We start from the raw sequence: 19,251 nt of genomic DNA, 5'->3' as shown, positions 1-19,251 counted from the left end.
ACCTCTAATAAGGCAACCCTTCCTTTCCCTTTTGATGTACCCCATTAAAACTTGTATTTATACAACTTATGAATCAAATAGGACCCGTGTGACGTAATACAAAGATGCCATTGTAAGAACACTTGCGTTTTTGCGTTTTGTGTTTCCCCATTACAGTCGTGAGTCCTTTCTTTCAGCACGTGTGCGTGTGAATGTAGGTCTATTTTACGCCACAAACATAGAGGAATAAGTACGGGAAGAGTTGTAACTCCATACATCAGTAAATGCGGGTTATTTGTAGTGACATCTAACGACAATCACGCGTCAAATAGCGTAGTTTGTTGGCTTCTTCGTCTTTTTACATTATCCGATCCGATATCGGATGTAGGACCAATGTCCCATAATTTAAGATGCCATCTTTGATTTTTGCCTTTGAAATCCTTCCTACATCCGATATCGGATCGGATAATGTGAAAACGGCCTTACGCCACAAGCATATTTCAAGGGAGTAGCTATGTCTGACCAAAGACTGACTTGACTGGACTGAGTATGCCTGACCAAAAAGAGTCGAAATGAAATAGTGGCAACATCGTAGTGTCGTCCCGTTTTCTCTTACATAATGATTAGAAAGGGATGACAGCATAGCGATGTCTCTTTTTAACTACTCTCTTTTTGCAACTAGGGAACAAATCAAATTATTTTATTGGATATTTTTTGATTTGTTCTTTTTCAAGTAGTCACACTTCCCGGGTCTTCAGCTTACGCGGCTAACGTCTTTACCTAGACCGCGGCGGGCGGGCGTGTGGTCTAGTGGTAAAGACGTTAGCCGCGTAAGCTGCTGGGTTCGATTCCCGGCTCGGCCACCAGTGAGCCTTGCCGTTTTTTCTTTCGTCTATGATATCTATTTCAATTTATACTCTCTTTTTGGTCAGACTGTACAGTGTTTGTAATTATTATCATCTCTTTCGTAGCTATCTGTCTCTATCGCTCCGACAGAGCCTGACACATTTCTGCAGCGTTTCGATTTCGTTTCGCGTCGCAGGAATGCCATTCGGCTACGCCCTCCGGTATACGATTCCACACAATCGGTCATTTCGAAATCGTCACTAATATGCGTAACACCCTCAAGCTCACGTTGGCTACGGTGTAACCTTACTTGTCATCATAACTGTAAACTTTATTAGCATAACGTGGCCGAATGAAATCATGTGCCTTGACATGGGATTAGTCAAATTAGTGGAATCCATTTAACTATGGCATTTTAATACCACAGTAGTAGCAGTGTGTTTTTGGGATTTAACGTACTGCGTTACATTGCTACCAACTTGACAATCCACAAAAAACATGTGAACCATAGGACATGTCAGATCTTTTCATCCAAGAACGATATAATACGGGACTAACAAGCCTATACAAAAAACGTAGGTACCCCTGAAATGTATGGGCCTTTTAGGCTTAAAACTAGATGGCGCTGTTCGTAGCCTGGCTGAAGTGGCCAAAATCATATTTTCCCCAAATATTTTTGCGTGTTTCTATGTTTTATAAAAACAAATGACAATTTTTTTTATTTTAAAATCATGATATCACGTCAATACACATTTTGAAAAATATAAATTTGTAGGCATCATCAGTGTAGTTATGATAGTATTTAATAGGTGGCGCTTAAAAATAGAGGTACGATTCTTAGTTTGAAGTATGTAAATCCTATATACTTAAATAGTCCTTGGTAGTACTTACTCGTGGCGTCTTCATTATAACAGCCCAGCCACAACATTGGTCTAAGCGCGACAGCAGTGAGCGGCAGCCATACGTGCGAATGAAAATTCCCATCACTGTGTCTCGCTCCAATGTATGGCCGCCGCTCACCGCTGCCGTGCTTAGACCAATGTCGTGGCTGAGCCGTAACAATTTACGGCTTCGCCCCAAATTCTTACCCACGCCACTCGCCTTTTTAACCGACTTCAAAAAAGGAGGAGGTTCTCAATTCGACTGAATGTTTTTTTTTTTTTATTTTTTTTTTGTATGTATGTTACTCAATATCTCCGAGAATCGTGGACCGATTTTCAAAATTTTTTTTTTGATCGAACGGGTATAACCCCGAGATTGGCACCAAGTCGGGGTCTGATGATGGGATCTTGGAGAAATCGAGGGAACCCTTCAAATGTTATAGGCACATGTAATGTTTTTTGTGTATTTTTCAAAGGTACACCAGTATTTGCGCCTGATGGTAATAATTTTATGTGGCTGAGCTGATGATGGAAGGTCAACTCCTCAACGGTTAGGAGTTAAAGGACAATTCTTTCACTACTGTACATATATTCGGACTGATACATATAATATCACTAGGAACCACTAAAAATCAACAAATAAATTATCTTTTTAACAAAAAAATAAAACCGCCTTCAAAAAAAGCGTGTTACAAAACACGGAGAAACTAAAAAGCCAAAAATAATAAACCTTCGAATTCAGATTTCTTATCGGATTGCAATAATCTAAACATCCAAATTATAAACAAATCAATTATTTTTGGAGTCGGGGCCAGCCTGCGTATGGTTGGGTGGGGCAAACAGGAAATAGCAAGGCGACGAACAGGTCTGGTACCGACTACAAAAATAATTGATTTGTTTATAATTTGGATGTTTAGATTATTGCAATCCGATAAGAAATCTGAATTCGAAGGTTTATTATTTTTGGCTTTTTAGTTTCTCCGTGTTTTGTAACACGCTTTTTTTGAAGGCGGTTTTATTTTTTTACAAGCTTTTATTCAACTTGCCTTGTTAAATAGTATGTTAGTGTGCGTCAAAACGTAGAAGCTAAATTTGACCCACTTCCCGGTTTCCTATTGAGCTCAAATTTTGCACGCATATTTAAATCACGTGACAATGCAATATTATGGTATCGTGGAGCTGATCTGATGATGGAGCAGAAAGGTGGTCATAGGAACTCTGTTATGAAACGTAGTATCCCCATCGAGTAAGGGGTTTTTTAGAAACGTCTCGGAGAACAGTAGATTACTGTTGAAAGAAAGGTACAGTCGGCGATAAAAGCTTATGCCAAAAATGATTTTTTTGCAAAATCGTATAATTATGAAGTGTGGGGTGCTTCGGGTGTAATGATAACTCAAAAGTCAAGTCAATACTCTATGTTTATTCAATAAAAATCGTGCTTATATACTATCCTGGTCACGGTCAATAGTCATTCCCATCTGTTTTAACATTACATTTTATTGTATATTTTATGACCAATAATCATTACTTTAATTATACCATAAACTTTATGATTATTTATAATTACATCGTAAAACTCTATGATCCATAACACACAGCTGCATGAGCATAGGGTTGTCACTCTGTATGAGATGAGTTATATATCATCAGGGTTGTCACACTACACTACAATTACCTCTTTAAACAACGGTTGTATAAAATACTACGATCCCCGTGCCGTGCGTAGCCGGGGATAGCCGCTCGTCTATTAATATTACAGAGATAGTACTGTTTTAATTAATCTAATTTCTCTTTACAGATCTGGCTGCTGCCAACGACAGAGATTTAATTGCTGGCAACGATTGACTCTCGTATTTCTGCTTTAAAAAAAGGTATGTTATAAACATATAGTTCATACTTATTACAGAAATAATTTATTGGGCAGTGCAAAATAAACTACATATTGAGATTTTAACAACAACAACAACAACAAGGTACAGCAGGACAAATCTCGACTGCGGGGGCAACTGTATTAACCAATTTTTTCCATTATTACACTATGATGTTGGGTTCTATGTGTATTGATCAATGATACCTTGATAGACTTATGTCCCCTATAGCTGGCATGTAATTTGTTATATATTTATGTATTTGTATGTTTATGTATTGTATTTTATTTTTATGTGTGTAGTATATTGTTTTGCGTAGTATAGTTTGTGCTAGATTTCCTCTAAGTCTACATTTAGTACACCTACTTACAAGGTTAAATTTATTATTCTCCACTACCTAGGTTGTCTGAAAGAGATCGCTCTTTAGCGATAAGACCGCCTCTTGTTTTACCTCTTAAGTTGTTGTTTATACTTGCTATGTTGTTTCGTGTATTGAGGTGTGCAATAAAGAGTATTTGTATTGTATTGTATCCACAGAACACGCCGCCTACCATATATAACCGGTGGACACTCCATTTAATAATGCAAACATTGTAAAACATGGAAAAAATGGACCAGTTACATTTGCCCCCCAGTCGAGATTTGCCCCGCTGTACCTTACAGATTAAGTACATATCGCCGCCTGTTAAGTGATGGTTCGTTAAAAACTACTAAATAAATTCATTTTTTTTAATATATTCTGACACACTTGTACTAAAAACTATAGGAAAAGGAAATAACACATACATAACCTCATGAACCTAAATTGATAAAGTTAAGTTCGATAGTAAATCATAAAAAAATGTATAGCATAAGTTTTTACTAATAAGTTAGTGAGAACCGCGGTCAGGAAACAGGAAATAATAATTGATAACTATAATGTATCCCAACATTCGGAACGAGTGGCGATAAGGTAAAACACGACTGAAGGGAGTGTTTTAAATCGACACGAGGAATGAACTTCCTCTTCGCACGTGTATCGAACGACGTTTTTCAGTACAGATGGCCCTCCGAAGTTTCGACCTGACGTATAATGAACCACTTCTCGCACTAGTGCGTAAAAAAAACACCATCTGTACATTTCGATACAAGTGCGGAAAATATGAAGTCAAATTTCCTTTTCGCACGTGTATCGAACGACGTTTTTCAGTCAGATGGCCCTCCGAAGTTTCGACCTGACAAAAAGCACCATCTGTACTGAAAAGCAATTAAGTTAACATATAACCCGGCAACCTTCAAATCAAGAGTGAACAGGTATCTTCTGGGCGATCTCACTCCATCGTAGGCCACGTCTTTGCCTTTGGCTAGTCTGTGGTCAAGAGTAAGCCCATTTATAATTAAAAAAAAAAAAAGGTTAAGAGGATACGGTAGCGAAAATGCTAAAATGGAAAGGAGCCCCCCTTTCAACTTGGGAATTTTAGTTAAATATACAAGTGTTATTAACTAGATTTATCGAAAAAAAATTGTCCATTAAGTACAACTCAGTCAAAAGATATTTCAAAAAAATCTTTAAAATCGAGGTTCCGCTCTCGACTCTTTCCTCCTCCAAAACTTAATCAATCGGAACGAAATTTGAGAATCTGAATAACAATGAAATAATCTATGTCGGACCGTTTAGCTTTTTTGGTTAATTGTTACCAATCTTGAGTATCACACCTTTTTTTGCGCCACAATGAAAAAGGCCGTTTTTGAAAATTTTTGATTAGCTCTAGAATCTTTAAAAAGAATATCAAAAAAATCAAAACGGTCCGACACAGATAAAAATAATAACAATCTGTGTTGAAAAAATCATTGCTCTATCTTCAAAAACCAGGGAGGAAATAGTCAAGAGCATGGAGTATGGAGAATTGACCCCTACCGTATCGTCTTAATGGGGGATGTCTGAAAATTTTAAAATCGCCTGATATTTTTTCTGGTGATAGGAATAAGCATTTCTATTTACAGAAAAAAGTTACAGATTTTTTGGTAGCACCATACATTTTATAAAAATAAAAACGTGTTGCTCGACTGCGCGTACGACTCACTTCGGCAGTTATGAGATTTGTCTTAGTCTTTAAAAAAAATCCATTTTGAATCTGTGCTGGCCACAGACACTGACAGTTGATTGTCAGCTTGACATTTTTCTCGGAGAATTCGTAACCATATCTGGTGAACTATTTATTACTGTTTTCGACTCATTTTCTCTCCCTGGCCTCTGATTTTGCCTCCTTCTACGACTACCTTCGCTCTCGAACCCCGGACCGTGATTTTACTGGCTTAAAACGACGACCTTTGATTTTAAACCCTGGACCTGATTCTACTTGCATTAACGAAGACGTGTGCTTGCCCTGCTTGCTGCCGACGGCCTTTACGTTGAACCCCGGACCTGATTACAATTTTTAAGCCCATTGAATTGGGAAAACGTGGATAGGTACTAGCGATTTTGTAAGAGCTAGTTCATCTAATTTGCCAAAATGTGGAACAGCGACAAACACAATGCCTGTGAAGAAGAAATTGATGAAAGATGCAGAGATATTTTGGACAGAGAATGTGTATCCCATTAATTTTGAAATGTGCAACTACATGTTATTAGAGTGTAATAAACATAAATTTGTCTTGATCTATATTAACATTATTACTCATTTTAGCACCCATAAGTACGTTTTCACATTATTCGATCTAATACCAGATGTTGGACCGATATCCCATACATTACAGGCGTCGTCTTGGATTTTTTCCATTGAAATCCTTCCGACATCCGATATTGGATCGGGTAATGTGAAAACAGGCTAACTCCTAGTAGTGATTCATAAGCGCACCTGCCTACAGATGAGAACTAGAGAAGGACCTGTGCCCTAAACAAATAACTTTAGATTGTTGGTTTATTGTCTGCTTTAAGTAGTTAGTGCTCAAAAAGGAAATGAGTTTGCGATGTGACGCCTAATACTGCTTTTCACATCACCCATTCAGAAAGGGTACTTTTCGGCCCTGTTAGGAGGGAATTAAGTGACACTTTTTTGTTCAATAACTTTGTCTGGCCTGTATAAAATATTAACGCCACGGAAAGTGTTTGCACATAAGTAATAATCAGTAATCAGTAATTCTTTATTGCTATCATTGGTACATTTCAGTAGGTATAGCACAGCTATGAACCCTGTAAGGGCACTGCAAATATAGTTCTCAATAACTAAAAATCTTAATACTTATAATCTTATAAATCTTAATACCTATATTGCTATGAGAACATTTTTATGTTGTAACATATTTTAATATTATGTATAAAAAAATAGTGTCGATTAAGTGCATAATATTTTTACAACAGACCTGATTCATATTTTAGTATTTTGCTTATATGTTGTTGTTGTATGTCCTAAGGCACTCCATAGGTGCATAGGGCCTCCACAAGATCCTTCCACGCCTTTCTATCTTGAGCCACCGCCTTGGCCTCGTTCCAGCTCAGTCCATATTCCCTCAGCTCGTTCTCAACGCTCCGCCTCCAGGTGTGTACGGGGCGTTTGCGGGCCCTCTTTCCTCCTTGAGGCCGCCACTCAAACGCGATACTGGCGCTGTTGGTAGCTCCTCTTCGAAGGGTATGACCGATCCATCTCCATTTCCGCTGAGCCACTTCCTGGGCGATCGGAGGTTGTCGGCACATACTCCACAGATTCTCATTCCTTATAGTTTTCGGCCAGAAGATACGGAGGATCGACCGGAGGGACTTATTGACAAACACTTGAAGTTTGTGCGTTGTGGTGTGTGTTTGTTTTGCTTATATGATATGAAAAAAATGTGTCAAATGGTAGCAATAGTAGATTGTGCAACAAGGGAGAAAAATGAGATATATATCTTGAGTGTAGCAAGGTATTCTTAAATTTAATCCTGAGCGTAGTGAGGGATTCAAGTGTTAAGACACAAGGTGGAATTAAATTTGCCACACATATTAACATCAACTTTTAGGAAATTTATATATAATGATATGTTATATGAACATAAAAAATGGTATGTTATGTAACCATGTAAAAAAAATGTGTCCTTGAAGGGAAAAGTATCACTTTGGTCCCTAATAGCAAAGAGGAAAAGTGCCTCTTTGCACCCTCCTCACAGTGCAGGGAAGAAAATAACCCTTTCTTTTCGAATCCCAGTCACTACACTCAGTATTCAATTACATATAGAATACTTCACTTTGTTCACAATTCAATTTATATCCTCGCTATAAATATGCAATTTTGCTCCCTCGTAACACAATCTACTATAGTGCTGTTAATCATGCTTTAACAGTATGGAGGGCCATAGAAGAATATGGAAAGCCATAGCCGACTGAATTTGATAGTAACTTGACAGTAACTCGACACACATGACACACACCTATGTAACTCAGAAGTAAAATAAAACAACACAATAAATCAATTATATTTTATTATAGGACATTGCAAATTATAAAAAAAAATGTATTTTACCATATTTTTCCTATTGGTCTATCCAAAAAATACACATTTTATAAAATGCCACCGTGTCAGATATTTCTGGCTTTCTTTTTTATGATATTATTGCCAGCGTGTAACTGCATTTTAAGGTTGGTAAACAAGACACGGTATCTTACACTCAGGTGGTCTTCACAGCAAAATCGCACTCTGGTTGGGCAGTTCCTGCCAACCTATTGACACCAACTTTCCTTCAGCTCCTTTCTTAATATGAACAATTTTAAATCTGGATTTTTCTGGTTGGTTTTAGAACTAGTTGGTATAAAGCATGTTTTGGGATCCTTATATCGTGTTTATGTACTTGTATTAATTATAACAAATAGTGTCCGGAACTTAAAAGCGATGATCGTCAGGGAAAATCAGAAGTCAGGGAGGCACAACGGATCGTAAACAGTTCAGCAGGATCAGGTCCAGTGTTTAAAAGCAAACGTCTTCGTTAATGCAAGCAGAATCAGGTCCAGAGGTTAATATCAAAGGTCGTCGTTTTAAGCCAGTAAAATCAACGTCCGGGGTTCGAGAGCGAAGGTAGTCGTAGAAGGAGGCAAAATCAGAGGCCAGGGAGAGAAAATGAGTCGAAAACAGTAATAAATAGTTCACCAGATATGGTTATGAATTCTCCGAGAAAAATGTCAAGCTGACAATCAAGTATCAACTGTCAGTGTCTGTGGCCAGCACAGATTCAAAATGGAATTTTTTTAAAGACTAAGACAAATCTCATAACTGCCGAAGTGGGTCGTACGCGCAGTCGAGCAACACGTTTTTATTTTTAACACGCTTTTATTAGGTCGTCGTGTATGTAACTATGTATGTAATGGAATCTAAGGAAGCTAATTTAACCATCTTCCAGGAGTCGTAGCGTAATGAAAATTGGCAGCTATATGTAGTTCCGATGACAATACAATAATATGGTACTGTTGAGCTGATCTGATGATGGAGTCGGAAGATATGAACTGGAACTACATGATGGAACATCGTATCATAGCCGTTTTTGGGTTTCTCAGAAAAGTCTTGTAATGAACTTTGACTACAATTAGGTTTCAAGGTCTGATGATGAAGCCGAAAGATATGAACTGGAACTACATGATGGAACATCGTATCATAGCTGTTTTTAGGTTTCTTAGAAAAGTCTTGTAATGAACTTTGACTACGATTAGGTTTCAAGGTCTGATGATGGAGCCGGAAGATATGAACTGGAACTACATGATGGAACATCGTATCATAGCTGTTTTTGGGCTTCTTAGGAAAGTCTTGTAATGAACTTTGACTACAATTAGGTTTCAAGGTCTGATGATGGAGCCGGAAGATATGAGCTGGAACTACATGATGGAACATCGTATCATAGCTGTTATTGGGCTTCTTAGAAAAGTCTTGTAATGCACTTTGACAACGATTAGGTTTCAAGGCCTGATGATGGAGCCGGAAGATATGAACTGGAACTACTTGATGGAACATCGTATCATAGCTGTTTTTGGGCTTCTTAGAAAAGTCTTGTAATGAACTTTGACTACGATTAGGTTTCAAGGTCTGATGATGGAGCCGGAAGATATGAACTGGAACTACATGATGGAACACCGTATCATAGCTGTTTTTGGGCTTCTTAGAAAAGTCTTGTAATGAACTATGACTACGATTAGGTTTCAAGGCCTGATGATGGTGCCGGAAGATAAGAACAGAAAAAAAGGGGGGGGGGCTCGAGGGGGAAGCATGAAAGAAAGATCAACGTAGTATTTAAAATAAGTTGGGTTAGCGTTTTCTTGTGACCTTTCAGAGCAAACAAAGGGGGCTCGGGGGGCGAAGCCCCCGCCTAAAAGAAAGATTAACGTTGTATTTAAAATAAGTTGGGTTAAGGTTTTCTTGTGATCCTTAAGAGTAAAGAAAAGGGGGCTCGGGGGCGAAGCCCCCCGCATGAAAGAAAGATCAACGTAGTATTTAAGATAAGTTGGGTAAGCGTTTTCTTGTGACTTTTAAGAGCAAACAAAGGGGGGCTCGGGGGGCGAAGCCCCCCGCCTAAAAGAAAGATTAACGTAGTATTTAAAATAAGTTGGGTCAGCGTTTTCTTGTGACCTTTCAGAGCAAACAAAGGGGGGCTCGGGGGGCGAAGCCCCCCGCATAAAAGAAAGATCAACGTTGTATTTAAAATAAGTAGGGTTAAGGTTTTCTTGTAATCCTTAAGAGTAAAGAAAAGGGGGGCTCGGGGGGCGAAGCCCTCCGCATGAAAGAAAGATCAACGTAGTATTTAGAATAAGTTGGGTTAGCGTTTTCTTGTGACCGTTAAGAGCAAACAAAGGAGGGCTCGGGGGGCGAAGCCCCCCGCATGAAAGAAAGATCAACGTAGTATTTAAGATAAGTTGGGTAAGCGTTTTCTTGTGACCTTTAAGAGCAAACAAAGGGGGGCTCGGGGGCGAAGCCCCTCCTAAAAGAAAGATTAACGTAGTATTTAAAATAAGTTGGGTCAGCGTTTTCTTGTGACCTTTCAGAGCAAACAAATGGGGGCTCGGGGGGCGAAGCCCCCCGCATAAAAGAAAGATCAACGTTGTATTTAAAATAAGTTGGGTTAAGGTTTTCTTGTGATCCTTAAGAGTAAAGAAAAGGGGGGCTCGGGGGGCGAAGCCCCCCGCATGAAAAAAGATCAACGTAGTATTTAAGATAAGTTGGGTTAGCGTTTTTTTGTGACCTTTAAGAGCAAACAAAGGGCGGCTCGGGGGGCGAAGCCCCCCGCATGAAAGAAAGATCAACGTAGTATTTAAGATAAGTTGGGTAAGCGTTTTCTTGTGACCTTTAAGAGCAAACAAAGGGGGGCTCGGGGGGCGAAGCCCCCCGCATAAAAGAAAGATCAAAGTTGTATTTAAAATAAGTTGGGTTAAGGTTTTCTTGTAATCCTTAAGAGTAAAGAAAAGGGGGGCTCGGGGGGCGAAGCCCCCCTGCATGAGAGAAAGATCAACGTAGTATTTAGAATAAGTTGGGTTAGCGTTTTCTTGTGACCTTTAAGAGCAAACAAAGGAGGGCTCGGGGGGCGAAGCCCCCCGCATGAAAGAAAGATCAACGTAGTATTTAAAATAAGTTGGGTCAGCGTTTTCTTGTGACCTTTCAGAACAAACAAAGGGGGCTCGGGGGGCGAAGCCCCCTGCATAAAAGAAAGATCAAAGTTGTATTTAAAATAAGTTGGGTTAAGGTTTTCTTGTAATCCTTAAGAGTAAAGAAAGGGGGCTCGGGGGCGAAGCCCCCGCATGAAAGAAAGATCAACGTAGTATTTAGAATAAGTTGGGTTAGCGTTTTCTTGTGACCTTTAAGAGCAAACAAAGGAGGGCTCGGGGGGCGAAGCCCGCCGCATGAAAGAAAGATCAACGTAGTATTTAAGATAAGTTGGGTAAGCGTTTTCTTGTGACCTTTAAGAGCAAACAAAGGGGGGCTCGGGGGGCGAAGCCCCCGCCTAAAAGAAAAATTAACGTAGTATTTAAAATAAGTTGGGTCAGCGTTTTCTTGTGACCTTTCAGAGCAAACAAATGGGGGCTCGGGGGGCGAAGCCCCCCGCATAAAAGAAAGATCAACGTTGTATTTAAAATAAGTTGGGTTAAGGTTTTCTTGTGATCCTTAAGAGTAAAGAAAAGGGGGGCTCGGGGGGCGAAGCCCCCCGCATGAAAAAAGATCAACGTAGTATTTAAGATAAGTTGGGTTAGCGTTTTTTTGTGACCTTTAAGAGCAAACAAAGGGCGGCTCGGGGGGCGAAGCCCCCCGCATAAAAGAAAGATCAACGTTGTATTTAAAATAAGTTGGTTAATGGTTTTCCTGTGACCCTTAAGAGCAAATTAAGGGGGGCTCGGCAAAAAAGAAATACTTAAATTTTGTTTGAATTAGTTGAAATGTGACAATATTTTCTAATCGAGTCAAACAAAATCCCACTAGCTGAGAGTTTCAAAACAATGTATGGCGAAAGTATGTCTCTCTAATGTCTTCAAAAAGTCCGCGATGGCACATGTCTATATTGTCTATCTTTTACGGATAACTTACTAGTTAGGTATAAACATTTTTATGATAATACCGTAATAAGAAGGTAGCCGCTAGTTATTATTAAGTAGCAATTAGCAATAAGTACACGTTAAGCCACAAATGGCATGTAAAATCCGCCTACTTGAAATAAATTTATGTATAAATGTTAAAAGTATTTCATTATTAATGACTAAAAAGTAAAAAATAAATTAATAGTTTAAAAAACACTATAAAACACGCTTTTATAAATGCACGTAAAAGCTAAAAATAAATTATGGATCGTTCAAGTTGTCTCTATTTGTGAGCTGAAGTTTAAAAACTATGTGCTTTTAATTATAATATTTGATTGTAAAAGCGTGGGGCGCTGGAACAGGAACGACTTTCTTGTAAACAAATACTAATCCGAATTTCCTGGAGAATGAAGTTGCATAAGAACAACGTTTACATATGCCGCCTAAGGGTTACCAAAGAGAACCAAAGATATCTCGTCCACGAACTCTTACTCTGCATCCTGTCACTGTAGACACTTTCCCCTTTTGTACTTTGATTACCGGAAAAAAGCGGCGTTCTAAGTGTCGGTGACTGTCGACTCTCCTCGCTACTAGCGCATATTTTAGGTATCTGAGTTCGACAAACTGGTACCTACTTTGAACACTGACTTTTAATTGATTTGACTGTTTAATGTAGAACATACTAGTCATGCTACAACTCCAGTTAGCGCGTCAATCTGTGTAACCTCCTTCCCGTAACATAGCATAATTTGATTTATCAGCAAGTTATACAAAAAGTCTTTCCTGTTCCAGCGCCCCACGCTTTTACAATCAAATATTATAATTAAAAGCACATAGTTTTTAAACTTCAGCTCACAAATAGAGACAACTTGAACGATCCATAATTTATTTTTAGCTTTTACGTGCATTTATAAAAGCGTGTTTTATAGTGTTTTTTAAACTATTAATTTATTATAAAATGTATGGTGCTACCAAAAAATCTGTAACTTTTTTCTGTAAATAGAAATGCTTATTCCTATCACCAGAAAAAATATCAGGCGATTTTAAAATTTTCAGACATCCCCCATTGTAGGTACTATAAATTATTTCTATCATGATGCTGATTACTGAACATAAACCGAAACCACAGTCGGTCGTCGTTTCCACTTTGGCATTTTTTTTACTGATTCGATTACGCCTACTGCCTAGTCGTATCTCAAGGTTACATTAAATGAGTATAATAATTCAAATTTTAAATTTATGGTTTAATGACACGCCCCGCCGGTGTAACACCTGCTTATTGTTTAGTATGCAAATTATATACTGTGCTTTTTTTATTTCCGTTAAATTAACCAGGACGTTACGGTATTTTTTTTTTTCGTTTTCTTCCATACTAATATTATAAATGGGAAAGTGTGTGTCTGTTTGTTTGTCCGTCTTTCACGGCCAAACGGAGCGACGAATTGACGTGATTTTTCAAGTGGAGATAGTTGATGAGATGGAAAGTGACATAGGCTACTTTTTGTCTCTTTCTAACGCGTGCGAAGCCGCGGGCAAAAAGCTAGTATATAATAAATGAATGTGTGAGAGAAGAATTACATACAACATTTTTTTGTTGAAATTTAAACTTTACATACATACATACATACATACAATCACGCCTGTATCCCATAAAGGGGTAGGCAGAGCACATGAAACCACTAATGCTTCAGTGCCTCTCTTGGGAAATAAGGGGTTGAAAGAAAACGAAACTGTGACATTGCAGTGACAGGGAATTTAAACTTTAATAGTTCTCAATAGAGTAGAGTTTAACATCATATCGGCCATAAAATGTGACGTTATCTAGGTAAAGGGACCTTATTGTCGATGGCGCTTAAGGGTACGTAGCTGAATGGCACAAACGCTCACGAAAAGAAAAGCTCGTAGATATCTATCTCTATCGCTCTTGCCTATTGGCGCGATAGAGCCAGACTACCTTTCGCGGCGTTTCGTTTTCGTTTCGCGTCGCAGATTTGCCATTCGGCTACGGCACCAGGCCTACGTCACTCGCTCGCGGTCGCGCATTGAGTACCTAGCACAGAATTACAGTTAAACCAGAATGAGTAGTTAGGTCAAAGAGTGTGTCCACATGAGAGGTCATTTGGTTGGGCTGGTGTCCCTCTCGCACTTACTGACAATGTCAACATTATTCAGTGACGTCATCACTGTCATACATTGGGCATACCAGTCAATTTTCAAAGATACATACTACCAAATGAATATAACACTAAAATAATATAAGAAGTTATAAAGTCAGGTAATACACAGATAAAAATACTATTACTATGGTAACCTCATTAACACTGGCCACACGTGCGAGAGGGACACCAGCCCAAACAATGCCCTCTCATGTGGACCGTTTTCGCTAGTCTGATACGATCACCTTTCTGTCTCAGTGATAAAGTTCAATTTAGTATGGCAAAAAATGTGATTCCACAATCTAGTTTAATAATTCTAAATCTATGGTACCTAGACGCTAGCCGTGTCAAAAAATAAAACTAGTTTGAGAAGATTTAATTCTAACATCTATTTATGAATTACCTTATTCACAATAAAAAAAGTATAATAAATTTAGAGAAAAATCGTGAAAAGGTTTTCATAAGCTGTTGCCTTCTTTGGACCAGAGTCGCCATCATTGGACCACAAAGTCGCCATCAATGAATGGACTTAGGAAATTTAGACTAATGGTCCAATCAAAGAAACTTAAGGAAATGGACAAAAAATATTTTTTTCCCCTCACTAGCTCGGAAACACGTGTTTTGTCCTTTAATACCAGCGGGTAAAAACGCATTTTATCCACTAGTGGGTAAAGTAACTTGACCTTGAATAAAGTCAAATTAACTGCTTTAAAATTGATAAAAGTAGGTGAATCTAGAAATAAAGATGATTTACCACCTGTGGAACTACTGGAAGCAGTGATAAACGCATTTTTTGCGTTGTAGTTTCCTCGCTATAGTCAGGGGAAAAGTTTTGTGTTACACTCGGGTGCAAATGTATTTTACTTCTCGTGTGTTAAAAAACTCGCAAGTTCAGGATTCTATTCTCGAACCACTCGCTTCGCTCGTGGTTCAACTATAGAATCCTTTCACTTGCTCGTTTTTCAATTCCACACTTGGCGTTAAAATACAACTTTGCCCCTTTGTATAACAAATAACTATTAAGAAAATAAAATAAAATAAAATTCCTTGCCGGCGGCTATATTTCCGAGCTCATATAACCCGGCAACCTTCAAATCAAGAGTGAACAGGCATCTTCTGGGCGAGCTCACTCCATCGTAGGCCACGTCTTTGCCTTTGACTAGTCTGTGGCCAAGAGTAAGCCTATTCATAATAAATAAATAAATAATAAATTTTATACAAATTTTATAATTAAAAAATATACATATTCTTTTCATATATACTAGTTTTTTTCTGACATATCTATTTGGGCACGGGTGAATACGGGTGAGGTTACGGGGTGGTCCAAGGTGAGGCCTAAGGTACCTTACTGGATTCCATCTACTACGATTACATTTTGAAATATTTAAGTGGTCCAATCAAAGCGCTGGTCCAATGGTCGCAACCTTCCTTTAACTAGATTTATATGAAAACATATGTCCATTAAGAACAACTCAATTAAAAGATATTGCAAAAAAATCTAAAATCGAGGTTCCGCTCTCGACTGTTTTCTCCTTCAAAACTTATTTAAACGGAACGAAATTTGAGAATCTGAATAACAATGAAATAATCTGTGTCGGACCGTTTAGATTTTTTTGGCTAATTGTTACCGATCTTGAGTATCACACCTTTTTTTGAGCCATATTGAAAAAGGCCGTTTTAAGAAATTTTTGATGCGCTCTAGCGTCTTTTAAAATAAAAATAGCAAAAAAATCAAAACGGTCCGACACAGTAAAAATAATAATAATCTGTATTGAAAAAATCATTGCTCTATCTTCAAAAACGGGAGGAAATAGTCGAGAGCGTTTGTATGGAGAATTGACCTGTATCGTATCGTCTTAAGTACACATGTTGGGATAAGGAAATCTCGACTGGGGGGGGGCAAATGTAACTGGTCCATTTTTCTCCATGTTTTACAATGTTTGCATTATTAAATAGTGTCCATCGGATTATGGTAGGCGTGTTCAGTGGATACATGTAGAACTCAATAATGAAAAAAAATGATTAGTTACAATTGTCCCCCGGTCGAAATTTGCCCCGCTGTATCTTACCAAAATCACTGCCAATTCTACTTGCAGTAACTCTACACAGCAGGACATAAAAAAGGTCAAACCGTCCCTTTGTTACGCGGACAGACGCATTTTTTGCGCCACTATTCCTACAAAAGCCAAAACTTTAGGAGATCATAAATATTGACCTAAAATGGCATCTGACAACTTAAAAATACTTAACCTGCTAAGAAACTAATAAATTACAAATTTACGACAAAAGACGTATATCGTCTGACCTCCATTTGTGTCGCAATGGGTTTGAAAAAATGTTGCAAAGTATTGAAAATGGTTAAACAAAAAACATTTTTACACAAACTCCCACGGTCAGTCCAAGTCTTAATTTTTTTGGAAATGTTGGAATGTATGCCTGTATGGTCGAGTTCACAGACATTTGTACAAGACTACATGCCAAAATAGTACATACATGTATTATGAATATTTCAGTACAGATGCTGTTTTTTTACGCACTAGTGCGAGAAGTGGTTCATTATATGCTAAACTAAAATTCACAATTCTGCGGACTAAATTGACAAATGACTGACATATGAAATGTTACCAGGAACAGTGAAATAAAAATAGTGAAGGGTATATGTCGATAACAATATATCGACAAGTTGTAAACTACAAATAACAGACTAGTTTAAATCAAAAAAATACGAATGTTACTTTTAAATACAAGGTAAACATTTTGGTTTGTTCGGTTTTCGAGGTAGTGGATGGATAAAATGCGTTTTTACCCACTAGTTTTATAGCATAAAAAGGTATCCGAACCATGCAGTAAGTAAAAAAAATATGTTGTCCGACAATGAGTAGTCTTTATTATAAAATATTATTCATTTCCAAGCTCCGTTACTTCGTCATCTTCATCATCATCATCATCATCAGTTACATTTATAATAAAACGATCCGAGACATTGTACACTAAATGGTCGAGTTGTAACATTTTGTCCTCGGTTTTTATTATGTGATTTACACAATCTTTTCATCTTTCGGCTGTAACACAATAATTATTGTAATAATTCATTTGTAAAGATTCAATAAACTATCATAATAAATATATAAATTTCATTTACATTATTGCTGGTTTGAAATTAACATTTTATATCTAATTAGGGATCTACAGACCTTTCGATCTGTCGAAATCACAAAAAAAGTTGGTATATTGATTAAAATATCAAATTGCCAATTTGATTGTATCGTCTGGGTGCACCTTAAATCTACGGTGTAATAATAATTTTAATATCGATAAGAACGACACTGGCCAAACTGTGGCAACATTTGTTCACACTTACTTGTCAATTTGGTCCGTAGGATTATGGATTTTAGTTTAGGTCGAAACTTTGGAGGCTCATCTGTACTGAAAAACTCGTACGATACACGTGCGAAAAGGAAATTCGTAACTCGTGTCGATTTAAAACACTCCCTTCGGTCGTGTTTTAATTTATCGCCACTCGTTTCAAACTTCCTTTTTTACTCACTTGTATCGTAATAATGTACTATTACATAACAAGTGCGGAAAATAAAAAAAATGAACAAAAGGCGATATAAGGTACTAAAATAAAATCCCGACTAGGGCGCCATTATAACTGTTCCATTTTTTCCATTATTATACTATTGCGTTCCTTATGTAACTATCCACTGAACACGCGTGCCATAGATACCTATTAGGGATGTACCGACTAGTCGCCGACTAGTCGGGAAAGCCGACTATCCGGCCACATTTGTAGTCGGCGAATAGTCGGCGACTAGTCGGCAAAACAGGCCGATTAGTCGGCACTTTATAAGTCATAGAAAAATAGTATAAAAATAAATTAACAGCTGTTATAATTGTATTATGTACCGATTCGTTATACCTTGGTTAGTCAAAAGAACAAATATCTGTGATCATCACAAAAATAAATGTCCCACCTAGGGCTACCGGGTGTCATAGACAGGATCACTAACCTACCCACTAAGCCAAACCGGTTGTTAAAAATGGAAAATGTATAAATATTCTCATAGACCTTTGAAAAATTAAACTTGTAAAAAAATTTAAAGCGCGAACGAAGGACCAAAAATGTAATTCTAAATTTCTGATGAATTTAGTCGAAAATTATGCTCTGGCCGACTAGCCGACTAGACGGCCGACTAATCGGCCACCCAAGCGCCGACTAGTCGGTAGTCGGCCTAGTCGGCCAAATCACTAGTCGGTACATCCCTAATACCTATATAACCGGTGGACACTCTAATTAATAAAATGCAAACATTGTAAAACATGGAAAAAAATGGATCAGTTGCATTTGTCCCCCAGTCGAAATTGACCCACTGTACCTTATTCATCAAACACGACAGAAAACGGAGTGTTCTAAATCGACAGTTACTATTTTTTTCCTCGCACGTGTATCGTACGACATGGCCCTATGAAGTTTCGACATAGACACATAAAATTGTAGTCTCATAAAGTAGTAACGTACCATAATATACAGGGTGTAAACCTAATACGGGCGAACCTCTTAACGGCGGTGAGTATAGGACATAAAAAATGGAATTAGATAACTTTTACTTAAAATTGAGATATTTTATTTATCCATACAAATTAATTCGGCCCGCAACGTAATGCAAACACACTCGCGTTAAACGCTCGTTGACAGTTGTCATTGATTGTCATCGCAACTACGTTTACAGTACATTGCTGCTGGGAAATTTTTCAAAAATTCATTATGGGTTGAAAATTAAGAGTAACTCAAAAACACCTCTTAATTAATGATAACAATATTGAATTATATGCCTGGTTTCATTTATCGCCCTTATTACGTTTACGCGCTGTATTATGAACAGAAAATTACGTATCTTTGTAAATCAATGATAAAAGCTCGTATGTCATACCGTATGCAAGTTCAAATAACTTTCGCTTATATGCCATACTTATGACTTAAATTGCATTATCATAAAAACTTGTGACTTATGCTTAACCAT

At 37.8% G+C, this 19,251-nt stretch overlaps 1 protein-coding gene across 2 annotated transcripts in view; it reads left to right on the top strand.

The window, feature by feature from the left end:
- Nucleotides 1-19,251, top strand: part of LOC125239227 (putative uncharacterized protein DDB_G0282133) — a 68,795-nt gene that overhangs the window by 39,502 nt on the left and 10,042 nt on the right. For both annotated transcript variants that reach the window (XM_048146758.1, XM_048146759.1), the window contains exon 3: nucleotides 3,505-3,577. The gene's annotated coding sequence lies outside the window, so the exon portion shown is untranslated. The remainder of the gene's footprint in view (nucleotides 1-3,504; nucleotides 3,578-19,251) is intronic.

This window comes from Leguminivora glycinivorella, chromosome 25 (genome assembly GCF_023078275.1).
Source record: "Leguminivora glycinivorella isolate SPB_JAAS2020 chromosome 25, LegGlyc_1.1, whole genome shotgun sequence".
NCBI lineage: Eukaryota > Metazoa > Arthropoda > Insecta > Lepidoptera > Tortricidae > Leguminivora > Leguminivora glycinivorella.
Note: the sequence above shows the minus strand (reverse complement) of the source record. Positions and strands in the feature narration are given on the sequence as shown.